Raw genomic sequence first — 15883 nt, 5'->3', positions numbered from 1 at the left:
GCGCGCATTTAAATTTTTCGCGATTTTGAAATAATTTTTAATAAAAATGGGCAGCAGCATAAACGATATTTTTTAGCACGCTTCAGTGTTTCCATGAATGGTACATTACATGGTGGTCATCATACTATCGAAAACGGATGCTGCAAGCTTCTAAATCATAGCGTGATCGAGAGTATCAGCTTGCGAGTCAGCTTGCGTTGGCACGTGAACACTGTAAATTAAAACTCCACTTAATAAGGTCCAAAAAGGTGTCAGGGAGTTAGTAAACCAACCTTGGACTTCGTTACGTGAATTTCAATCGGTTAATTTTTCATTGTAGACCCGTCAAGCACCGTTTTAGCGAAAATCGAAGTACAACAAATCCGCACCTTTTAGGTAAATGTATTTTGTAGAGCATGTCACGTGGTAACCCAAAAAAAGTACTCCGAGTCAGCATTCTAGATGTTCCGGCCCATTTTTATGGATACTAGTCAAAATTTACGACGTGGCTAAATCCCAAACGGAAAGCATTTGGTCTCTACCGCACCCAACATTAAAATTAGACCACTGGCAGGCTCTATCCCCCGAGCTATCCCCTAAGTAACAAGTTAATCCAAAGGGGTTGATTTTTTCATTTCCAACCCTACATCTAGCCTCATACCATCATTATGACACACACCAACTGGCCAAAACAGCAGGTACACCTCCAGACACCACAGCATGACGAATAGTTTCATTCACTGCAGCGTGCCGAGGAATATGGCCTCCACTACGCCTGCAAGACAAACCATGAGTTCCAAAAAAATCAACTTAACTGCCATAAACATATGTATGCTCAACAACGATGGGAACACCAAGACGTAGACTTAGAGCAATCCTCAAAGACTCATTATCCAGCTTAGTGCCCAAGGAAGGTACAGCTAAGAAGAGCACCAAGCCACGTACCAGACTCTGAGGAGGAAACTGACGATAGGAGAAGCTTTGTTTTGGCATCAGAGGCAGAGTCCAAAAGAAATTAAAAAATGGTGTTCGTAAAGCAATTCATCCCAACCATGTTGAAGATGTCCAGTCTGCAGTCTTCAGGGGGGCATAGGATACTCAGCAGACCATTGGTCAAGAGCCTCATGGAGGAGAGAAGAATCAAAAGTTAAGCCAGAAGGAGTCAAGATGGAAGAAACTAGTTTGGAGGTATTATGAAGGGAAGAAAGATAACTGGGCAGACTTAAATCAATAGCATTACAGATTCTCAAACTTCGGAATCCTTTAGCAGCAGGGAGAATAGACTGAGCCCACACAGAAGAACTGGGTAACAGTCTGGAGGGAAGTGCAGATTAACTCATCAAACTTCTCTAAAAGTCCAGAAACCCTCCAGGATGGAGAAGTGCGCAGGAGATAAAGGAGTTTGGGGATGACAAAACAATGACGGAGCAGATAAAAGGCATAATTAGCATAATATTATATAGTCTCCAGACGTGAAATAAGAGTCTGAATACATCTAAGCTTGAATTCGCAGGAAACTTGAAGGTAGCGCATTAAGAGTATTAGGGGAACCCAACAAAGTCATTTATCTACTTCTGCAGCCAGCTAGCTTCGGGAAAAATTCCCGCCCAACCACAAAAGAAAAGGTAGTGGTCCTGCCCAACCACAAAAGAAAAAGTACAACTGTTTGCCAGAACAAACCGATATCTTTTATTCATTTTTGCCAAGGACAATCCTGGACTGGAACAACTTGAACATTGAGGACTTAAGTAATTGTGATTTAGATTCCTTTAAACGTTATTTATCTCATTGTTAGTTAACCACTATACATGATTTTTGTACATTAGAGCTGTACCCTTGATGGGTTTTGCTAATCAACAAAATAAGTAAATAAAAGTAGTGGTCTGGCTACGCGAGACTACTCTGAAAATAGTGCGTGCCCCAAATTTATTTATGGACTGTATGGGTGATAAAATCACCAAGAGATAAACATATACTGTAGTGCATTATATTGGGACTTTCTACTGGCTAAACTTCATACTTTTGCCTTGAAGTTACTGAAACTGCCATTACACCTGCATTACAGCGTTCAAGCATGTTAAACACCTTTCTTTTTAACAAGTACAAGTGTTGTTTTTTTTGCTTCATAAACTTTCTGCAAATGCTTGGATTGAAAAGATTCAACTGTGAAACAATGTTGTGGAGTGATTTTTACTGATTCATAGCTAGCTAGTTTACACCATAGATCTATGCAGCTATAGGTCACTGAGCTGTCAAGTTAACCATTCACTCCTGGGCCAGCTGAACTGTCTGGGATCAGTTATTGAAAACTTCCTGAACCTGACACCCCTTTGAAAATTTCTAGATCCACCACTGTTCTGTGTAATTACATTTACTTATGATTTCACTGACTGGATCATGCATATATAACAGGGGAATATTTAGGGTAGAGGGGAGGGGGTTTCCTGGGTTTCCAGAAACACCTTAATTGTAGGCTTGCAACAGTAACACCAAACTACAGTATCTTAGTTTGGCAGCACAATATACAGAATAAGCGAGAACAGGGCACAGCAGTAATAGCTACAGTATAATAGGAAACTTACATTGATTCCTTGAAAGTGGACTGAGGGAGAACAAGGGATTGAAAAACCTTAAAGAAATCAAGATACTCTAATAGTGCAGTCAAAACTACTCTAATAAAGCACTTATAATGGAATACAATTTTAGAATAGTTATTAAAGAATCTAAATGTAATTGAATTCAAAGAATGAATATATTGAATTGGAGAAATTGGACTTAAGGGAAGCATACTATATACCACCATGAATTTGAAGCATGTTAATGTTTACAATCTGCATGGGACTCAGATCCTATAACTATAAGTCAGGAAACCACCTTAGAAGAATCCTGGATGTGCCCCTACACAAATGCACATCAAATAATTCACTGCTTCTCTACCCAGTGATACAAGATGGAAGGTCATAAGTGTTCATACTTTATAGTTTCTAACAAATGTACATGCACTCCTTCTCTTGGTACAAGCCATGTTTTCCATTACTGTGGTCCCTCTGCTTCATTTCACTTCTATTAATATTGCTTTGTATATCCTATACATAATATTAACACTATAGCTTTTGAGATGACAATATATACAGTAGTAGTGAGTGCAATCTTTGGAATTATGCTGTATTTAAAGGGAGTTTTAAATTGAATCTATATTATTGTTGCAATGGTACAAAGATGATAAAAATAGTGACAGCTATTAAAGCACCCATCTGGTATACAACTTTTGTATAAAGGGAATAGCAATATTGTAATTATTGCTGCATAGCTTTATTGCGTTGTAATTATTAGCACATAATTTTTGTCAAGATCAGACTTTACAGGATCCTTGAGCCTCCTTCATCTGTACACTTAATACAATAAGTGTTTGTGCTAAATATGGTCAGGTCAAGATGTTTGGATTTCTAATGAGTAAACTGATGAAAGTCATGAATGACACATAGTTCAGGGAGGGCGATAGTGGTGGGAAAAGGAATTGTGAATAAAATAGATCATGTATGCTGATTGTTATAAAGACCTCGGTCTTATATATTGTCTCAGAACAAAGTTCGAATTGAGAGTACACAAAGTATACCTTGTTAATTTTTTTTTCAGAAATAGTATACCTTGTTAACTGCTTGACAAGTTGCAGCAGTTAAATGTAATGCAAAACTCATGAAACTGATTTTTCTGAAGTTAATATCACAGGTGAAACGGTGAGAGCTATCTCAAAATATCCCAACAGTGTATGTAAGAATACAGAACTTCGTCCCAGATTGATTTACTCTAATAGAACAATCATACATACATTCTAATAGAACAGTCAAGTAAAGTATGTATACTCTAATAATAATAATAATTTTCAAGATAGCCTGTTGTCATAGTATCTACTATCTACTAACCTCCAGGATCCAAGAGCTAGAAGTGAGACTGCTAGTTGTGGCCAAAATACTGACTTTGGGCATAGGAAATAGCTCTATGATCATTACTTTAAGCTTTTAGCTAAGATGTTGGGGGTAGGTAGCACTTCAAGGGTTCTAATTGTAACCATCAAAGCTTTTTTTAAGTCCATCATCAGTATGCAATATTAAGAACAGTTTGTCTCCTCCCCGGTCTTCATCTGAGAAATCAGTATACCTTCATGTTACATATTTTACAATTCAAGCACTACCTCAAAAGACTTATAAATTGGGTCAAACTGACTCAAACATTATGATTGATGCTTATCCACACAAGACATTAACATATCTTTGTCCCCAACCACTCATGGTTAAGCTATATGGATAGTTGGTAAGATTACAATTACTATAACCTTGTACTCCATTATGACATCCACATTAACGAAAGGTATTTTAAATCTTGAAAGAATCCTGCATCATGCCAACAAATAAAGCACATACTGAATGACTATAATATATGCTAGTTGCTACAAAGATCAAGTAATTATATTGAGGCTCCTTCCGTTAATATACTTCCTAGGCATCATCTAAACACTCATTTTTTATTATTAATTTCTGTGGACTGTCTTACCAGTCTTGGACCTGAAAATGTCACTCAAAATCTAAACTGATATAGATGTAAGGCATTTATGGAAATACTTTTTAAAATTTAAACTTTGATGATTACTATAAATTAAATACTACCTCCATGCTCAAGGTGACATCTAGCCAACCACTTTCCTCAAACTGGTCTCACCTCGTACATGTATGCATGCACATAAGAAATACTAGCATATCAAAGAAAATAAAAAACATCTATGGGAGAACTTTGCTGTTAACTTTAACAGTGTTCCATCCTCTATGTCCTGCCACCACCAAAATCAAGACAACCAAACCCCACCAATTTTCACTCTATTTAATTCACTGTATAAGTATGTGCTTCAGCTGTTCAAAACTGACCAATTCACCAAGCAGACCCTAAATTCACATAATTATAATGATGTATAGATTTATACACAAAAGATTGTTGCTATTGTTCTGGCAGTCATGTGAATAAAACAGAACTCAGCAATGGCGGATGCAGGATGGGGCATTTGGGGCAAATGCCCCCCCCCCCTTACCTTGTGGAAGAGCCAGCCATACTTGTGATTAAAATACTAACCTTTATGTCAGGCCAAGATCAGTTTAGCTAAACACCTCATGAAAATACGCACATTTTACTAGCACTTATTACAATTTCACCTGAAACCGAAACAAACCAATGACAAACTAACTATTAAATTGTTACCCAGCACCTTCGTGCATACTAAGCGCCTCTAAAATTAATTATCATGTTGCTATTACTTAAGACTTTTGGAACCTTTTAACAGCTTTTAAGACTTCACAACCATCTTCAAAGGCCAAAATGGCAAAAATCATCAGTGAGACACTACTAAGAGGTGATTATTTGCTGCTTCATATCTGCAGCAACTAGCAAGAGAATCTGGATCTCCCCCAACCACCAACAACTTAGCCTGTTTGTGCCCCTCCCCTTGCTTGCTCCTGGATCCGCCCCTGCTCAGTGCTAGGATTCTTCAGTACATAAACAACCCTGAAGGAATGATGTAATAATCACCAAGATGCAGAGGGGCAGAGGTGATTATTACATCATTCCTTCGGGTTGTTTATCCACTGAAGAATCCTAGCAATATATTATTTAGACAATCAATAATGGCTTCTGTAACTGGAATTTTAATTTGTTAGTAACCCACAAAGATGTAGGACACCTTGCCACAAATTGGTGTCATACAGGTCTCATAATTTGTCATACATGTCTCTTACCAGAATAAAAACCTTACATACATACTTTGCAAATATCAATGCCATTGCCTAAGATACTGAAACAATAGAAAACCATAAAAGCCTTGGGAATCAAACCTAGAGTATGAGCCCAGAGTGGTAACCACTATGCTACACCACTGCCGCTACCCACCTACCTTAGTTTCTATCTTATAAATGTAAGGCAAGAAGTCAGCTATATAGAAGCTCTAAAGAACCTATGTAGGTTCTATATGGGCAAAGAAGAAACCTAAGCTGAACCTGTGTGGTTTGCCTGTTAAGCAGAATGATGTTGCATTGTCTGTACGAAGGGAAGCTTCAGAGTGAGTTTGAAGCAAGCTAGGTTTGGCCCCACTTTGCTGGGATGCTCACTTCAACTCTAACTCTCCTCGAACTCACCCTGATCTACAACTAGTAGACTGCTGAAACAATATACTGTATATCCCTGGTAAAGTTCTTCTGGCTGCTGGAACAATAGCAGTTTTGTAAAGTACTATATAAACTACTGCACATAGCTATGCACCAGACACATAGACACCTGCAGGGCTGTAACCAGACTTTTATCTGGGTGGGTTCTTTTAGAAGAAAAGTGGACCTTTTTATATGTACTTATGATGGAGGGTTACATTAAATTGGGGGGTCTGGTGGCATGCCCTCAAGAAATTTCTTGAAAATAGACACTAAAAGATTGGATCAGTTTAGTGCCATTTCAGTCAATAAAAACAACAGGTTTTAGGTAAGCAAATTCAAGCTCAAGACCATCTATATGGATGACATCTGGCAAAATAATATATCTACTACTGTAATTATTAATTATACCATCTGTACAAGCATGTGTCTAAATATATTGGAATGTACAGTGAATAAGAATGCACTGTAAAAACTGAAGTCCTAATATGGACACCATATTGTCACCATCAATGTCCATAATGGGACACTTTGATGACCTGTGGACACTTCAGTTTTACAGTGTGGGGAAGACTGACCATTCTCTCATGATCAACAGGGGCAGTTGAGCAGGCCAGAGTATCTTAAACAATGAAATTTACATATCGCATAGAGTTGACTGTTCTATTGGAGTGATTGACTGCTCTCTACTCTATTAGAGTATTTCAATCTTGCATTACAAGCACTGAATAAGCACTTAATCTAGCTTGATGTTGCTACACTTATTATAGTGATCAGTATTTAGTAAACTGTAGCTAATGGGCTTTTGCTACTAAAATTTATGAACCTTTTTGTTAAAATTTCGGACCTTTTCCCATAGATTATATATTCCCTAGTATATAATCTATGCTTTTCCCAAGAGGACGGTTAATTCTTCAGAACCCCCTTGGCTACGGGCCTGACCTCAGTGGGGTTTATAAATCTATGTAGCTATGCAACAGATCTAGAATTATAGCTACCAAGCAGAACCGAGAGCAGAACCACATAATTAAGTTAGTGATTAGAGTACAGACAAACAGAATCACTATTCACGACCAGCAGCCATATAATTATGTGGCTATTGTGTTGATACATAACGTAAAGGAGATATACGCCCAGGCAAAATATTATTGTCAAAGTAGCTAGCTTGCTACCTGATATGATTCTCCGATCAGATCCTCCCGAAGACATGTGTCGGTCTGTTAAAACAGGAAAGTCGCGTCCGGTGATATGTTGTATTGCGTTGTGTGTTGGATGGGTCTGGGTCTGTGTAATGCTCCTTCGATCCAATGATAATGTCAATCGAGATGTCAATTATCCTCACAATTTTCAGAACAAGCTGAAATTGAATCACGTGACTGAGAAAACCATTAGTACCAATACATCAAGCCTCAAACATCTGTTTGAAACTCTTCAAAGTAAAGGTATCCTGAAGTATAGTCCTGGAGGATATACAGCTCGCTACGAAGTTTTACGTGAATTTTCGGAATCCCAAACTGACTCCATTGTTGCTGCCTTCGGAGTACCCAACCTAAATTCTTCAGCTTTTAAACAACAATTTTTAGTTTGTACAGGCCTAACGTTGGCAAAGAAGTCAACAGATGTACTAACCAATGAAGGAAATGTGATTATGCCAAAGCACTATCAGACATGTAAACATATCAGTGAGGTTTCGTAGGACAGGGAAGACTGTTGCGTTAATCAGTTTTCCCGGCTCAGGTAACTCATGGGTGCGGCAACTAATAGAGACCACCACTGGAATTTACACTGGTGCCTTCAGGGATTGTGACGTCAGTTATGTCATTTCAGGCATGATCGGCGAAGGGGTGTATACCGATAATGTTATTGCTGTTAAGATACATCACCCTAACAGTTCTGGACTGAAGTGGTTACATAACCGCAGCATCATTTACATTGTTAGAAATCCTTTTGATGCAATTCTTGCTGAGTGGAATAGACATAACTCATTACTGAAAGACCGAGATACAGCACATGTTTCCACAGCTACTGACTTTGGTAAGTATGTACATTACATACTGGGTTACTGTAATTTGATGGAAAATAACAAATTTATGTTTGAGTTTACAAATTTTTTTGTAGATTGACAGCTATCCATGAACTCCCTTGAAATTTGCAGCTGGGGTGTTTCAGTATTTGAAAAGATCAAACAGAATGATTTGTAAAAAAAAATTCTCCCTTGAAGTTTTGTATGGTGGCCAGAGTAGTAGGTATATGGAGCAAAGGGTCTGAGAGGAGCATACTGTAGCCCCCCAGATAGGCCTGCATCAAATATGCCAGCATAATAAAAAGCATAATACGCTGGAGTGCTATGCCAGCATAATACTAGCATATTTGGTGGATATTTCAAACTATGGAGCTTAATTCCATGAAAATACATCAATACTTCCTAATAGTGCAGTCAGTGGAAACTGAAAACTGTTAGCACACAAATGGTATTGTATATAGTTCATTAGATTGATACTCTCTAACAGAGCATTCACTGATTAAAAATTAATGATCCAAGATAATTGTAAGAAATGCTGTTAACCTAGGAGCATAATGCAAGCATAATGGGAACACTGAAGAGCACAATTTTGGGAAATCCCTGAAAGCATTTTGGGCAAAATTTTGAGTACATTTTACTCAGGCCTACCCCCAGAAAACTAAAGGTATGTTGTGTTTCAGGACTGAAATATATACCTAAAACAGGCATTAAATATCTGCAAGTATATCTTCAGGTGTAGACAACCTCTCTTGCTGCCCTACTTTTTTCTATGATCCCTTATCATCTCAAGGTGTATGGACAGTGGACAGTATAAATGTACTACATTTGACATTCTCGTGGATCGCCAGATTTTTACATTTCTAAATGATTTAGAAATATTCTGGAAAGAAAATTCTCTATTTCCAAAAAGTATAATCAATTGTTAACGATGCTTATATTCCACTTTGTATCGTGATATAATGCCATATCAAGACTCACAGTAGTGAGTCGCAAGGCCAAGAAAAGCACAAAGTGCGCGCCCACAATAATAAACACGTGACCACTACTGTGAGTCATTTACATGAGAGATCGATTACACAATCTTTTAAAATCCGCATGGCAAAATCTCAACCTAACTAAAAGATTCCACCTCGAGAATGTAACCTTTGTATAATGAGTAACTACCACACGAAAATCAGGCAAATTATTGGAGTAGTTTGTTCCATCGCCCAGCCATTTACAATGCATTAATTAAATTATTTATTCAAATGTGCATCATTCTTTTTTTCATTTTCTTCATCATCGCATCCCATTGGGGCGAGAAATTGTATTGTAAATTGGCTGCGGCTATCAGGGGCTTTTTACACAATGTATCTGTACATTTAATTTCGCTAAAAGTTGTTTGTTGGTTTATGAGATCACTTTTGTGCTCTTTGAAGATTCAAACTTGCCGCCGTGACATCGAGGTGTGAGGCGCCCGCCTCAATTCCCAAACAGCGTGGAAGTGGGCAAGATCATTAGCCATAGCGATCTGGCTGATTTGATGGACACTGTGCTGTCAACTCCGGGTTTAATTGTGAGTCCAGTCACTGATTTATTTTAAATTCGCCACGGTATGCCTCCACTGACTCGTTATAGCGTTACTCCCCCATGCAGGGCCGTACTGGAATATAGCTGTTTCATACCCACTGTAGTGTTGGTATACAGTTAAAGTAATTTACTGCTACATTACCTGTGCACGTCTCTAATCCCGCTCCAGCCATTCAGTGCCGGTGAAACTTCAGTGTTCACTAAAAGCCAGCCATCAGTGCATCACCTTTCTGCCTTTCAGTCACAGCACTTGTTAGACCCTCATGCAACCACCCACAATTATAGAAACTCTTTAACGATAGCATGAATATACTGTAATAGTAAACATTTACATTATGATGATCCCATAAAATAAAAAACAATGAATACAATAGCACAAGAAGCCAGATACACAAGTGTCTGGCTATGAAGTCCACCAAGAGTTCAGTGGGGTCTTGGTACCACATGTTAATTTTTCTTCACCATTTGCATGATTTGTCCATTGACCTTAAATTCACCCGCCAACAGTCACAACATCAGTATCCACCCTGCACATGCAGAAAGGGATACAGTAGCTATTATGGTAAGGCACAGCTAACTAAAAACATGTAATCATATAGTCAGACTATAATAGTGCTGTACACCTACAAAATTTTTGTCACTGGTTAATTGCCTACCAATAATTGGCAATAACCAGTTAATTGGTTTGTTGTATATTGGCAGACATATGTGTACAGCACTACAGACTAGCATGTCAAATATGTATAGTGTGTGTGTGTAGCATATGTGTGTACATATTGTAATTCAAGCTGAGTATGTGTCTGGGCCAGTTCTTCAAATCCAGGACCCTACCATTGTCCCACAACTAATATGCACTACACACAAACACCAACATTCCAATTATACTCACCACATGTTGTAGTTGGACTTCAACCAGTGTACTTTACAAAAGTCTTTATGGTCAGGAGGTCCTACGTAGGTTCCTTGGGTTGGTCAGATTGAGGCAGGTCTTATATGGGAGGAGACAGCAGATAAAACAGTGTGACTAACACCTACACAACATGAGCATCACATCATTTTATATACATTAAAGTGGGCATCCCACATAGCCATTCCCAAGATGTATTATTCAGCATACTGAAGCTGGTAGCAGTTGATGACCAATTTTGTAATATATTACTTGACTTGTTTTGTGGTTCTCACCTATGCTACATTGTTGACATAACACTTTTGTTGCTAGGAGACATATAAACTAGGAGGGACTAACGGTTATAGCATAATGGTAAACAAGTTACGACAACAAAGGAAATTTTATAACCAGCAGTGATCTAGTTGATAGATAAAGGTAGAAGACAATTAGTAGTTTCTCTAGTCCTTGTTTGAGAATAAGCACATTAGCTGCTATAAGCACAACAAAAGCAAGACAGCCTAAGTTTTAACACAAGGTTTATGATGCAAACTCATTATGCACCTACCAATGTGTTGTCCCACCACCCCCTTTGGATGTAAGTGGGGCTTTACAAGGGGAATTGACATGAAACTGCTGCCCCACTATGGGGGACAATCATTCATTAAGCACCCAAGTATTTTTTCTACACTATGTCAAATCCCGAGTAAATCCCCACGTTGCAACTGGAGCCAATGGGTGAAGATTTGACACAATAGGTTTGCCCTACCATGGGGCATTTAACATTCGGTTGTGCCCACTATAGCTCCATATATGCCCGAAGGAAGGGGTAGTGGGGCAATACATTGATAGATGCATTACAGGGGTAAATAGATTAAGCCTGTACCTTGCAGGCCTAAGCATGTTCCTCTCCTGTTTTGAAAAATAATCTTTTATTGCCTGGCCCTAACTGGAGTTTGCCTGACACCTTCAACAACGCAAAAAGCTATCTAAAATGGTTAATTTAGCTTCGACCATTGGCAAACTACAACACTCAACTTATATCAGAGTATACATTACTCTATATATCTGCCCAGTTACTATATTGTAGGATACATGGTTGTCTCAGATCTACACATATTATCATCACATCAATCGATTGATGCATAGTAATTATGGTATACTGTATGTATGCATCGAGCTGAGCCCTCAAAATTAACTTATTAGTTTTATAGTATTGACTTACTTGCCAAACATTCAAATGCCTGACACATTATTTATAGCCAAAGATTTCACCATACATTAGAGGAAGCCATAAAGTATATAGCCTTATAGCCTTTCCTGAACTGTTGATGGAAGCATTTGTCTGCTTCGTTGTCATCACCAACCATCTGGTTAGTTGAAATGTTGAGAATAAAATCTTCTTTCACTTTTAGCTGTTTTCTCACTAAGGGTTCAGTTCAACTTGTTCGCGGTCTGACCCATACAGCTGCTAGAACAAGCCAGCTGCAAGGATCTGGCCTACAAAAGCATGGATATATAATCCCAGGAAGCTACTATGGCGTGGGGGATTCCTGTCTAAAATTACGACGGTAGTTATATATCCGTTTACAATGACTTATGCACGAACTTACTAGACAATTCGCGAGACAATTCGCTGCATAGTGTGATGCATTCAGCACCTTCATGTCCATTTAGAGGCATTCTGTACATTCAGTAACAACTCGCAGCTGATTCGCCTCCACTTGTTACGCACAGAGACTAGTTATATCACCAACCCACCACTTCAGGAAGAACCATTAAGATGGTAGCCTCGACTTTGTCACCATCCCCGGTTCTTATTTTCACGTAAAATATCACGTGAGTCCTTGAGGGAAATTTTGAATGGTTTGAACGAGTTTTCTCTTAGCAAGTCACTTTTAGTAGCGCTTCTAAACACTGAACTTGAAGCTTTTGCTACTGATTTAGCTAGCTAACCTGTTGCTGAAGCTGTTATTATGCATGCATGCATGCAGTGTCTCTATAGCCAATCTTTAGTAACTGTATGTTCTCCATTCAACAAAAAGTAGTGATATCCTGTTCCAAAAACAGCCCAGCTGCTAAAAAAAGGCGAGGCCAAGAATGCACAAGTACATGTTCATGGAGTAACTACAACCAAGGGACATGATATCAAAATCTGGCCAAGAAAGCAATACTACTGAGACGATAAAAGATATTACACTGCATTGTTACCAAAATTAATTTAACTAAAAATTTACAATTGGTTTCTACTTGGCCATCTTTTTATTTTATTATACAGTGCAAAAAGATGGCCAAGTAGAAACCAATTGTCAATTTTTAGTTAAATTAATTTTGGTAACAATGCAGTGTAATATCTTTTATCGTCTCAGTAGTATTGTTTATATTGCAAGCACACATGTACAGCTAGCTGGATGTGATAATGTGAAGCATATAGAAAATGAATGCACAAAAGTGCCTATACTGTAAATGCTTTCTTGGCCAGATTTTGACATCATGTCTTTTGGTTGTAGTTACTCCATGAACATGTACTTGTGCATTCTTGGCCTCGCCTTTTTTTTACAGCTGGGATGTTTTTGGCACAGGATTTAGATACTGGGTCTGGGATTTTTTCTGCATTCTTCACATTTTAGTTACATGTTTCTGACTCCCTGTATTTACAGGCTTTAAACCTTCTCACAGGTCCCTAGTGAGATAGCATTCACAGAATTGATTAATTGATGGAAACAATATATCAATATGCCAAAATACTGTGTTGTTGCATCCAGAGCCTGTAAAGTCAATTGTGATATAAAATGTTGTACCAAAAATTCCTAGCAGGGTTGGCATTCCCATAGGATAGTGATGCAGATGCAAGTTTTCATACTTGGCAATAACTGTGAAGAATTCTTAGTAGTGCTATAGGCAGTGACTGTTCTATTGGAGTATAAACTGACTGCTCTATTAGAGTATCTCAATTTTATTCTGTGAATGCTGTCCGACTGGGGACCTGTGAGCCTGTGAGAAGACAACTTGTGAATATACAGAGTCAGAAACATGTAGAAAAGTTTTGCATTACAATTTGTATTTTGAGATGGGGACACCTGTCCTCTCCCCTGGGTTCACAATAACTTCTAAGTACAGATGGCTTGCACTGGCTTGTTTTCTTATCAGTATACTGTCAAGACAATACTAATTACTTTAAATTGGTTCCCCCACTAGTCCCAGTATAGAGTTAAGCTTTATTGAATCAGATGTTGTATTCCGTGTTGGCACTTGTCTGAATGCATACAATGTCAAAGTTTCACTGCAAGTTTGCAGCTCGGTATGATCATGAGAGATAGTTGAAGTTCTAATACAGAGGAAGGTTTATACATTTTACAAAGTCAGTATTACATAGTTTTGCTGTGCAGGTGACCCTCAGCCATGGATATAATAATCCATTCAGTAGTGCTAATTACAAGAATATACTTACTTAGAATATGATTGTTCATGTGTATGGTTTAGAACATAGGCGGCGGAAAGGGGGGGGCTAGGGGGCTAAAGCCCCCCCTCGGTCTGCTGAGGGGGGGCTTAGCCCCCCCCTTAGAATGATATCACACCGAAATTATCTTTCTTGGAGTGGGGCTGAAAACCGTGCCAGATCGAGATACTCTAATAGAGCAGTCACTCTAATAAAGTAGTTAGTGTGTAGCGAGCTATGAAAGGATTTTTATGTAGTTTATCAGCTAGAAATGGTAGGTGAAAAGCTCTTGTCAGTTGGTTGCGACCTTTTTTTTTTTTTTTTTTTTTTTTTTTTTTTTTTTTTTTGGTCTCACCTTACCAAACTATAGAAATAAGTCTGGGTCAGCTCAGCGGAGCCCCCCTCATATCAACTACTTCCTCCGCCGCTGGTTTAGAATCAGGGCAATGCATATAAAAGCATTGCTAGTGGATGTATTGATTGCCTGCTACTACATTTATTACCCTCTGTATTTTAGCTTTATCTTCCATAACTGAACAAATTTCTCCAATAAAACAATCGCAGATTATCTGTATAGAGTCTGAATAATCCATTAAATCAATGTGATGAATCACATGCAAATATTTTAACTGAGCATTACCAGTCACACAGTGCATCTCCTGAATTTACATGAGCATTCCATGTAAATTGAGAGATGTATAAAATATTAATAATTATCAAATGGTTATATCTACAATTTATAGCATTATTAATGTTGACATTTTGCATTAAAGAGCAATAATTTGATTATCCATATGTACTGTTGGCATATTCTATGTTAACAGGTGATAGCTGGAATCATAGTGTAGTTTTGTCTTCTCAGTCATGGCGAGAACACATACAAATATATGTAGGTTCAATGACCACTCAAAAGTTGGTGGTGAAATATGAAACCTTGCTCACCAATTTACATGATGAATTGAGAAAGATCATGGAATTTTTGGAGTTTCCTTATGCAGAAGATGACTTACAATGCACTGTCAATTCTGCAATTGAAAGTTTTCATAGAAAACATCATAAAGTTATTGATCCGTATACTCTGCAACAAAGAAAATTTGTATTAGCACAGATAAAGTTGGCAAATAAGATAATACATCCATACAATGTAAGCTATTGACAGAGACCTGGCACATAGATATAACACACTATAGATACTTTAAAATGCATGAATGTATACATATTCACACATTATGCTTGTATTGCAAAATTAAACATTTGTACAAGCCTGTATGCATGCATAATAAGTATGTATAGATAAATATTTTTAAAATTTAATCTGCAATTATAGCATTGCTGTCATGCAAAAGACAGTTATCATAATAATTGCAACAATACATGTTTGTAAAACACTCTTAATGGGGGCTAAAAGAGGGTATGTTTACAGAAGGAACTGAACACTCTCTTGGCACAAAACTAGTGTGCAATAACATGTATAGTATATGTACAGTATAGTAGCTAACCTGATAAATAAATTGTGCTCATTCCTTAGGACATTAGTCCTCTTAAAGGGAGATCTAATAGAGCAGTCGTACAAGCAAACTTGCTTATACAGAAGAGCTAGCTGGTATTGAGTACTATAGATTTCTATTACTGTTGATGGATCTTTGTGTAATTAGATCAAATACTAGTCTTAAGAGATGAATGTAATAGACACTTGATCAGTCTTAATGACAATGCCATGTGCTTTGTTAAAGTGCTTAGCCCAGAAATTAGTTTGCTTCCAAAAGCCATACAGCCATGGATTAAACCATGCATCATGCACT

General features: G+C 37.9%; 1 long non-coding RNA gene across 1 annotated transcript; it reads left to right on the top strand.

Moving 5' to 3' along the window:
• Positions 1-7280: 7280 nt before the first annotated feature.
• LOC136263487 (uncharacterized) lies at positions 7281-15395 on the top strand. The gene is made up of 2 exons (XR_010704665.1): positions 7281-8198; positions 14906-15395. It is a non-coding gene; the product is annotated as an uncharacterized lncRNA (long non-coding RNA).
• Positions 15396-15883: the final 488 nt, after the last annotated feature.

This window comes from Dysidea avara, chromosome 8, assembly GCF_963678975.1.
Source record: "Dysidea avara chromosome 8, odDysAvar1.4, whole genome shotgun sequence".
Lineage (NCBI taxonomy): Eukaryota > Metazoa > Porifera > Demospongiae > Dictyoceratida > Dysideidae > Dysidea > Dysidea avara.
The sequence above is the reverse complement of the archived record's forward strand: the minus strand, read 5'-3'. Positions and strand labels throughout refer to the sequence as shown.